Here is an 11,180-nt window from a genome sequence, read left to right as displayed (position 1 = left end):
AGTAAAAAAGTCTGGGAGATTCAACACAATTTCTGTAAGGTCAAATATTTCTGTGTTATTGCTACTGCAGAATACTAATGCAGCTTCACTGTGTTTCATAAATAACATGTGTAACAAGAACAAGCCAGCTGGTGATGAGGAGCAGGATGTAAACCAAATGAGTGATTCAGGTAATAACAATCTGGGGGAGGTGAAGGGAGAGAGGGAGGCTTTCAAAGACACTCAAACTCTTATCACACTATCGTATACATTCTATATATGAGTCACCTAATTGACCACCTGGGGTAACAATATGTAAGGCTATAATTAACTATGACATTCAGTAACTGAAGTAAATAACTAAATTGTTCTTAGCACAGAAACTATTTGTAATTATCACATCTACAGTTCATTGCAATACCATTCACTGTACAGGATACTGGCAGAAAATGTAATATGTGAATGGAAGCACTTCACAGAAAGAATTCATTGACCTGGCTTTGTTGGATGGGGACAGAAAAACCAATGGTAAAAGTGAGTAGCAACATCAGTCTCTAACCAATACTTATCTGTCAGCTGTGGCTCAGTGGGTCACACTCTCTCACTTTAGAGTCAGAAGGTTGTGAGTTTGAGTCCCACTCCAGAGACTTGAGCAAATAATCTAGGCTGAAGCTCTAGTGCAGTACTGAGGGAGTGCCGCACTGCCGGGGGGTCAGTACTGAGGGAATGCTGCTCTGTCGGGGGGTCGGTACCGAGGGAGTGCCGCACTGTCGGGGGGGTCGGTACCGAGGGAGTGCCGCACTGTCGGGGGGGTCGGTACCGAGGGAGTGCCGCACTGTCGGGGGGGTCGGTACCGAGGGAGTGCCGCACTGTCGGGGGGGTCGGTACCGAGGGAGTGCCGCACTGTCGGGAGGTCGGTACCGAGGGAGTGCCGCACTGCCGGAGGGTCGGTACCGAGGGAGCGCCGCGCCGTCGGGGGGTCAGTACTGAGGAAGTGCTGCACTGTTGGGGGGGTCAGTACCGAGGGAGCGCCGCACTGTGGGAAGGTCAACGCTGAGGGAACGCCACACTGTCAGTACAGAGGGAGTACTGTGCTGTCAGAGGTGCCATCTTTTAGATGTTAAAATGAGGCCCCATCTGCCCTCTCAGGTGGGTGTAAAAAATCCCATGGCCACTATTTCAAAAGTGAGCAGGGAAGTTATCCCAGTGTCCTGGCCAATATTTATCCCTGAACCAACATCACCCAAACAGATTATCTGGTCTTCATCACATTACTGTTTGTGGGAGCTTGCTGTGCACAAATTAGTTGTTGTGTTGCTTAGGTAACAACAGTGGGTAAACATCCAAAGTACCTCATTGTTGTAAAGCGCTTGAGGATGTCCTGAAGTTATGAATAGTGCTACATGGATATTAGATTGATTCCGGGGATGACAGGGTTGTGCTATGAAGAGAGATGGAGTAGAATGGGCCGATATTCCCTGGTGTTTGGAAAAATAAGAGGTGATCTCATTGAAACATAAAAGATTCTTAGAGGGTTTGACAGAACAGATGTCGAGAGGCTGTTTCCCACTGGCTGGAGAGTCTAGAACACAGGGTCATAGGGCAGGATGTTGATTCTGATATGGGGGTGGAACGGAGGTGGGCAGTGGTCAGAAATTTCCTGACGCCAGCCAGCGTGCCACTTCCCCACCATGGTCCCGACCACAGCCACCGTACGTATCTGGTTTCCCCTCCACATTGGTGGTCTGGCAGCTGTATCTATTTTTAATTTTTTTTAAATGCTGAAGGACACCTGAAGATGGAGTTGCCCTCTCCCTCCCTCACCTGCAACTCGTTCCGTGCTGGAGGGCCTCCTACAGCTTCGAGAGCCCGCCCACTGTCCTTCATTGGATGGTGAGTGCACCCTCTGGCCACTAATTGGCCAATCCCGCAATAATCGCTGTTGAGTTACTGCTCCTGACCCGTTGCGAGGTCTGGATCTGCATTTGATCCCAACATCGGGGTCCCAATCCTAAACAGAAGATCCTGCCCATAGTCTCAGGATAAGGGGTCAGCCATTTGGGACGGCAATGAGGAGACATGTCTTCACTCAGAAGGGTATCAATCTTAGGAATTCTCTACCCCAGAGGCTGTGGATGCTCAGTCATTGAGTATATTCAAGATTCAGATCGATAGATTTTTGGATGCCAAGGGAATCAAGGGATATGGGGTTAGTGCAGGAAAGTGGAGTTCATATAGTAGATCAGTCATGATCTTATTGAATGGCGCAGCAGGCTCCAGGGGTCGAATAGCCTACTTCAGCTCCTATTTCTTACGTTAAGTTCAAGTCTTTTCTTCTCCAGCGAGTTCCCCAGCAATGCCCAATAGATGTCCACAGCTTGCTTCGGCCCAATATTCAATGCACCTCGGGCCTATTCATTCAGGCCAGGGCATCATTCCTGCAACCCTGTTTGGACAGGCTCAGAATTTCTCGGCCAATCTGTTTCTGCAGCATTGATTGACAGATGAACGTTGCCGAGAACAGCAAGACAGATCTGCTTCTTCTTCAAAAAGCATCACAATGTCTTTTACATCTGAGCAAGCAGCTCAGGCCACTGTTTAACAACTCGTTTAAAAGATGGGAGCTGTGACAATGTGGCATGGTGTGAAATTATAACCAGTTTTGTTTGAATTACTTGTAGTAGTTCTTAGGACAAAGACAGGACTAATACGACCTAATGAATAAAATTATTGTTCCTTAAAATGCATCAACAGAAACTCTGATTAGAATTACTTTTGTTGCCTGGGACAAAGAAAAGTTGAAATAAATAGGATTTTTGAAAGAGTGAGTTTGAATGTATTCCCACTTTTCTATCTCTCATTCTCCCTGCTTCTAAGCCATTGTTCTTTTGCAAGGACCTTTTACAAATACTTTCATAACAAGATTATCTCAAACTGTTACAATAACAACTTCTGTTTGAAAGTATAAAAACAAAGGAGATTTACTGAGTGCCTTATGTAACAAAATCGTGAGCATATTTCCTATCAATGAGTTGGTCATTTCAATATGTTTAGTAAACTGAGGGAAACTTCCTCGCAGCGCCCTCTCCTCCCCCCATGTGAAATGGAATGTTGTATTTGCAGCACATGGGATAACCTACAGACAGCTCGAGAAAATATTTCCAAAATGTTCAGACAAGAAACCATTTTATGTCACAAAGCGTTTTATGTCCGGTCATTGACTGAAGTCCCAAATGCCCTGCTGTTTCTCGGCGCACTGTTACCAGCTCACACTTTCAGCATGTCACAACACAAAGCATTTAAGAGCTGAAGAGTGAGGGGGCAAAAATCCCAACTCACGGACGCCTACTCCAACAAACGCTGTTGCTATGTTGCTAGGCCTTGGTCATCCTGTTTGATGTAATCATTTGTTAAGTAATTTGTCGCAAAATTGGGAACGATGGAAATAAAATGTTTTTACGTGGGGTAAATAACGAAACTTCTGAGGTTCAGAGAAGAGCTAAGCAAGAGATCATGACTATAAGATTGTCACGATAAAATCCAAACAGGAATTCAGGAGAGACTTCTTTACCCAGAGAGTGGTGAGAATGTGGAACTCAGTACCACAGGGAGTGGTTCAGGTGAATAGTATCGATACAGTTAAGGGGAAGCTGGATAAACACATGAGGGAGAGGGGACTAAGGGGCTATGGCGATAGGGCGAGATGAGGAAGAAGGCTCGAATGGAGCATAAATGTCCGTATGGAGTGGTTGGGCCTAATGTCTGTTCTGTGCTGTATATCTTATGTAATCCTCTTAATGATTATTTCAACCTCAGGGGCATTGAATTACCCTTCTGCATTCCTCCAGTTCAATACTGAGGACCTGCACCACATTCTGTCACACAAGATATAAATCAAAACCAAGGGTCTTCATAATATATTTTGTTTATAATTATACTATGTAAAGAGATGAAAAAAATGGATTTAATTGTACATTTGCTGCTTGCGGTTTGCTTGCCATGCAGGCTGAGGTTGTGAGTGGTGGGTAGCTCAATGTTGTGTGAGGCAGCTTTACACTTTGAAGACTCTCCTCAGATGAATCTTCAAAGGAAAAAAGTTACTCTAGCAACCGCAATATGTTTCATCTCTGTGAAATACGAAAGCATCAAAATATTATAATTCCCTTCTGCACAACATCACAAACGGGAGCTTTAGGACACCCTAGGGTAGTGTCTTGGTATGATCAAAAAGCTTTCTAAAGCTGCAGAGGAATGGTGAGAAATTGGAGCAACCACATACTCAAACTGGAGAGCAAAGGCCCTCAAACTGCTCAGGAGCAAAGCCCTGGCTGGTACAATGGGATCATGCTCACTGATGCCTCAGTGCTGACGGTAGGGGGAAGCTGTGGAGTTAATGGGCACACATGCCACTATGGGGAACTCTCAGGCTCCACCTACCCCTAGCTGCTGGCAATTTGATCTCAGGTTGTTCCCCTCTCTCCAGAAAACAACCAGTCCTGCCCCAAGCAGCCCTTAATCCTCTGAGAGGCAAAAAAAATCTGTCTATTCCAGCCTTAAACATATTCAACAATGCAGCATCCACAACTCTCTGGGGTAGAGAATTCCAAAGATTCACAACCCTTTGAGTGAAGAAATTTCTCCTCATCTCAGTCCTAATTGATCAGCCCCTTATTCTGAGACTGTGCCCCCGTGTTCTAGATTCCCCAGCCAGGGGAAACAACACCTCAGTATCTACCCTATCCAGCCCCTTTATAATCTTGAATGTTTCAATGAGATTGCTTCTCATTCTTGAAAACACCAGAGAATATAGACCCAATTTACTCAGCCTCTCATCATAGGACAACCCTCTTCCAGGGACCAATATAGTGAACTTTTGCTGTACTGCCTCTAATGCAAGTATATCCTTCCTTAAATATGGAGACCAAAACTGCACAGTATTCCAGATATGGTTTCACCAAAGCCCTGTATAATTGTAGCAAGACTTCTTTATTCTTGTATTCCAATCCCCTTACAATAAAGGCTAACATGCCATTTGCCTTCCTAATTGTTTGCTGTACCCGCATGCTAACTTTCTGTGTTCCTTGTACGAGTACCCCCAAGTCTCTGAACATCAATATTTACAATTTTTTTTTAAATTCTGCTTTTCTTTTACTACCAAAGTGAATAACCTCACACTTCCCCATATTATTCTCCATCTGCCACCTTGTTGCCCACTCACTTAACCTGTCTATATCTCTTTGCAGCCTCTCTGTGTCCTCCTCACACCTTACATTCCCATCTAGTATTGTATCATCAGCAAACTTAAGATACATTACTCTTGGTCTCTTCGTCTAAGTTATTAATATAACCATCCAGTGGTTCCAGCCCTGGGTCCAGTGTATCTGGCTTTCAGCCTGGTTCCCAGGTCTCTTGCTGCTTAAGGTGAGATTGCAATGGAAGACTCGCACATTTCCCAGGCCTAAATGTACAATTCTCCTTATAAATCATTCTAAATGTGCAAAATAACTGGGAATCTCACAATTTTACTTGAATTATTTCTGAGATTAATGGTTAACTTGCTTAAGTTTGTGAAAATCAGTGCAGGAGACACCCATTCAGCCATCGTGCTTGTGCTGCCTAACATCTGCCTTTTAAAAAATAACTGAGAGCCTCTGGTTTTGGCCTTTTTCTAATTTTTCATTTTTATTCCGGTTTCCCAGCTGCACCATCCAACAGGATTGAAATTTCAGACTTAATTAACTCATACGCATCACAGGGATCTGAGCTTTCATTTGGGTGATCTTCATTATAGCAGATGTTAGGTGTCTTGTGTATTTACAACCTGCCCAAGCAGGTACCAACTATGAACAGTTTTGAGTAAATTTTGCACAACTGGCATAAGACTGTGACCGTCACAGACTAACGACCCTCAATATTAGCGATGCATGCTGTGTTGTTGTAAATTAATCTACAATTTCTGGGCATGCTAATTAACTGATGTGCCAGTGTAGACATATTGTAATGTCTCTTCTCCTGGTATGCAGTTTTGGAACACAAGTTTACACAGAGTACTGAGACAGTGATTGAAACCACAAAAAAAGGGACAAAATGATGGAGGGGGGTGTTCTCTAGGGGGCCAACAGGCATTCTCGCTCAGCTACTCAACATGGAGATTTGGATCTCATGGGGCAGGTTTTAAAAGAGGGATTGTTTCTTAGCATTGATACTTCCATTGAGTAGATCATACCAAATTTTGCATTTCGGCAGATAGCTTCATGAAGGAGTCCAATAGCTGCATGGTGTGAACTGCCTTACCTTAGTGGCTTTACAACACTACCACGCATTGTTCCAATTCCAGGGTCTCTGCAGCAAAGTCCTCACTATGCCAGTGTTACCAAAGCAAGTCAATATTCCTTTTGTTCAGTTTCCCTGGCTGGAGAGTTTAGAACTCGGGGTCACAGTCTCAGAATAAGGGGTTGTCAATTTAGTATTTCCAGCATTTTCTGTTTTTATTTCAGATTTCCAGCATCCACAGTATTTCCCTTCTGTGTTGTTTGTGTCAATCTTTGGAATTCTCCACCCCAGAGAGCTCTGAATGCTCAGTCGTTGAGAATATTCAAGACTGAGATCAATAGATTTTTGGACACTAAGGGAATCGAGGGATATGGGGAGCGAGCGGGAAAGAGGAGTTGAGGTAGAAGATCAGCTGTGATCGTATTGAATGATAGAGACATATGGTCCATTCTTGCTCCTATTTCTAACATTGCCAGGGTTGCTTAGACTGCTGACATATGAGACCTAGGGTTATGGAGAGTGAAATGAGCACTCTCTTCCAGCTTCAATAGGCTTAGGATCAGCTAGTGAACCAGAGAGCTTGTGGCACTGATGCCTTAGCTCTGCTCTCACACTGCTCAGTTGCCATGGTGATGCAATTATTCAGTAGTAATAGCATGGCTATAATGGGCACAGATGGTGCTGTCTCAGGGTGCCAACATCTCCAGATCTTCCCAGCAGCCCCTCTGACGCCTCTACTTTTGGTAGAAAGCACCCAGGACCAGGCAGGCGTGGTATAACCTGCAGCAGCACCACCACACAATCCCAGAAAGGTTTAATCCATGCACAACAACCAACTACCTCACATATCATTGTGACTGAGGTAACACTTGAATGAAGCACAAGGCTAGGATAGACAGTGCTTATGTCACATGCCTTCACCAAAGGGAAGGATTATGATAGTAAACAGAGAGCTGCATTCAAGTTGATGTCTTTCTAGAATGTGCTCTCCCCAAGTTTTGGGGCCAGGTTTCATTAGCTAACATAATGTATGTGGATCCACTCTCATTAGACAGAGACCCTCAAACTCTGGATTCCTTCCACTGGATCATTAGAATTACAAGATTACAATGAATTACAACCTACATAGAATCTTACAGCACAGAAAGAGGCCATTTGGCCCATTCAGCTCTTTGAAAGAACTGCCCATTTAAGTCCCACACCCCAGCCTTTACCCCATAATATCTGGTATCATCCTGGTAAACCTCGTCTGTACCCGCTCCAAAGCCTTGACTTCCATCCTATATGATCGAACACCCTGAATGGACTAAGAAAAATCAAAAATATTGGATCAAACCTACTTATTCTTTCTGCTGAGAATTAACCTCTGTTGGCATGCTGAGCAGCATATTTCTTTAAATTGTCTGAAATATTCTCATCGCACAGGTGCTTAGATGCTTTAAAGTGCTATCTGAGGAACCTTGCTTAACTATTTCATACGGTCCTGACAACTGCTGCTGTCCATCCGAGGGCGCTGGTCAACAGCGTCCCTATCCGCAAGGTAGAAAAATCAATCCCAATCACTTCAAATCAGTATCCTGATTGTGAATCACATCAAAGTTTGTGTAAACTCCACTGATAAAGAGGCATCAGTTGCTTTACAGCTAGTAAAACTTCATGGCCTTTGTATTTCAAACGTCAATGATCAACAGTCCAGAAAGTGTGAAGCTCCCTATATATCCATCACAAAGTCAGAACAGTAGCCTGTGACATTTGTAAAGTCTTTAATAAGAGAATGTCATCTTGGTGTCATTGGAAAGCTGGTCCTGTGGGATATCTGGTGAGCTGTTCAATTTGTGACATCGCTTGGGAACAACAACAGGAATTTGTATTTATATAGCAGCTTTAACATAGAAATCATCCCAAGGCACTTCACCTTATGAAAGAAAATTTGACACCGAGCCACACATGGGGATATTAGCGCAGATGACCAAAAGCTTGGTTAAAGAGGTAGATTTTAAGGAGCATCTTAAAAGGAGGAAAGAGAGATGGAGATATTTAGGGAGGGAATTCCAGAGCTTAGGGCCCAGGCAGCTGAAGGAACAGCCACCAACGGTGGTGCAATGATAAGTCACAATAGAAGATGTTACCAAAACAGCGACTCAGGGAATAATGCTTGGTTCCACTCAGTTCCTCATCAATGGCCTAGATGCTATCAAAACTGATCTTCTTGCTGATGACACTACCTTCTACATCCATAAGACAAACAGTGGCCAATCACTACAAAGCACATAAGCACTGATCTGGATGGGAATGGGGAAATAAAGGAATATCAGATAAATTGGTGAGTAAATTAAATCAATATTTCCATGTCTACATAATTGCCAATTATATCTAAAGTGCAGCAAGCTCTCTTTCATTACCATATTCAGGTTTGACAATCATACATAAATTACAATAAAGCAAACAAGTGATAATGTTTGCTAAAAGTTGGGTGTTATGAAGAAAACACATTCTTACTTGTCATTTTTAGCTACAAACTTTGTACAAAGCGTAAATCCTTCAGAGTTTTGTAGCCCTGCTTGGCAGGATTACAAAGAAAGCCCATCTCATGTTCCTGGAATCAGAAGAGTTGAAACCTACACAGAGCAGTGTACAAGATGCTAGTCTACTCCAGCCAGGGCTCATCCTCCAACAGCAGGAAGATATAGTCAGGCTGCCTTATGACTACCACATTGCAAGAATGATTAGTGCTCCAGACCTCCAAACTGATGGCAGGAACAAAAGATCTATTGCAGCTGCTACTCGACATCCTGTATCAGTCCAAAAGCATCCAGACATAATACCCTCCACAAGTCATTTCTCCGGGCTTTGAGATTCTGCAAGGCAGTGTTATTACTCTGAAACCTTGCATGCAGAAGTACAAACGTGAATTTAACATGCATGCTTTTCTAATCAGGGTAATTACTGCAGACAAAACCTTTAAGAATGTTCTGACTTGTCTATTTAGTAGAATATTCACAAGTTTGTTTGTACCTTGTACAGCCAGAAGGCCTGAATTTGAGAATTGTCAGTCTTTGTTACAGTTGATTTTGTCCACATGCTGTTGTACCACTCAATATAAATGTATGTATCTAATGTATTTTCTTGCTGACAGTCTAGACATCCTATTTTGTTACAGATGCAAACTGCTTTTTTTTTTTAAAAAAGGGGACATAACCCCATTCATTTGATGACTATTCCATGCCACAAACATGAGACTTAGAGGCACTTCCCAACCTGCAATATCCCCTCACCAAACAACCAGTAAACTCATTCCTGCACCATGGGAACATTCTCCTTGCCAGATTGCCCATGTGTCCCCAGGCCCCGTTATTCTACCGTAACCACTCACACCTATGGTGTCCCCTTACCACCCATTTGGCCTCGCCCCATCATCATTTTTTGTCATTTAATCACACCTGCCATCCATCCTATAGCAAACCATTTCCCCCCTTTTCCTCATTAATTGCCCCATTTAACTGGCTCTGCACTTACTTAAAAGCTGATTCTCTCTAACGTCTCCTAGTTCTGATGAAGGGTCATCGACCTGAAACGTTAACTCTGTTTCTCTCTCCAGATACTGCCAGACCTGCTGAGTATTTCCAGCATTGTCTGTTAACAATTAAAATTTGTTTGACTTCAGGCCATTTTTAATTATAATAGTGACTCAGACTTCACTGGCCTTTTAGGAGCAGGACACCCCACTTTAGCAATTGTGACATTAAGCTGTAACACGTCATGCAATTTCGCACAAGCAACGCCACAGGACGTCCACGAGTACAGCACAAAAATAGTCTCACAATTTCAAAACGCACTTTTAAAAAAGTTACTAAGATTATCTAAAACTACCAAACTAATACCGTAACGGACAGTACTTGACATCCTTGAAGTAATATCTAAATTTAATTTGCCTCTCACGTTTCGTAGATATTTTAAACTCCTTTGTCGCAGTAGAAGTTATTTAAACCTATTAATTTGTAAAGACACTGAACTAGCCCCAAAACTTCAGGCTGCAAGGTCGAGACCAGAATACTGATACCGCACGCTCGGAAAAGGCAAAAAGTTCACAAATCTGCTTGCATACCTCCGATTACAAAGACAAGAAAACCTTTTTAAACGGGGCTCAAAAAGCAGCTTTATTTTCAATAGTTATTCAAATATTTATCAGGAGGAGGCGCCAGACTTCACTCTCCACTTCCCAATGTGAGAGTGTCTCAGCAACTTTGAAATTGCTCCATGTACTACTTTTAAGCCAGCACTTCTACAGAAAGGGAACAGGCAGAGCAAAATTATTTTTAAATGATAAGCTAATGTGCAGAATTCAAGGGGAGGCTACATTCCCCCTTTGATAAACTTCCAACTTTGTTTTAAGATCTCCTGCAGATATCATGTGATTTCCACAACACACAAAAAAAAATTCCAGCAGCCTTCTTTCCAGAACCAGCGCTGTTAAAAAAAAAACCCTACATATTTTGGCTTTAAAAGGGGCGGGTGCAATCCCTGCTGAAAGTGTGCATGTTCTTTCGCACTCGATTCACTCTCTCAACATCAAAGTGCAGAACCTCCCAAATCTCAGGCTTTGATACATAAGCAGCCAACCTTACAGTTAATGATCGCCTTTTACCTGATTATAATCACATCCGATTTGGGAGAGTGAGTATCAATGCGCCAACCCACGATCCTTCTGCAAAACCTTCAGCCTTTTATATATATATATATACACACACACACGTGTGTGTGTGGGATCAAGAGAATTAAAGGAAAAAGCACTAAGAATTAGATTTGCAAGTTGCAAAAACAAAAGGCAACAGTTTAGCAATTTGTAGCCTCTGCAGGTGCAGTGTGACAGTGTTGCAGTTGGGGTTTAGGGGATAGTTTTTTGTGAATGGGGAAGTGAAATTGCTCTA

Source organism: Heterodontus francisci, chromosome 13 (genome assembly GCF_036365525.1).
Source record: "Heterodontus francisci isolate sHetFra1 chromosome 13, sHetFra1.hap1, whole genome shotgun sequence".
Taxonomy (NCBI): domain Eukaryota; kingdom Metazoa; phylum Chordata; class Chondrichthyes; order Heterodontiformes; family Heterodontidae; genus Heterodontus; species Heterodontus francisci.
The sequence above is the reverse complement of the archived record's forward strand: the minus strand, read 5'-3'. Positions refer to the sequence as shown.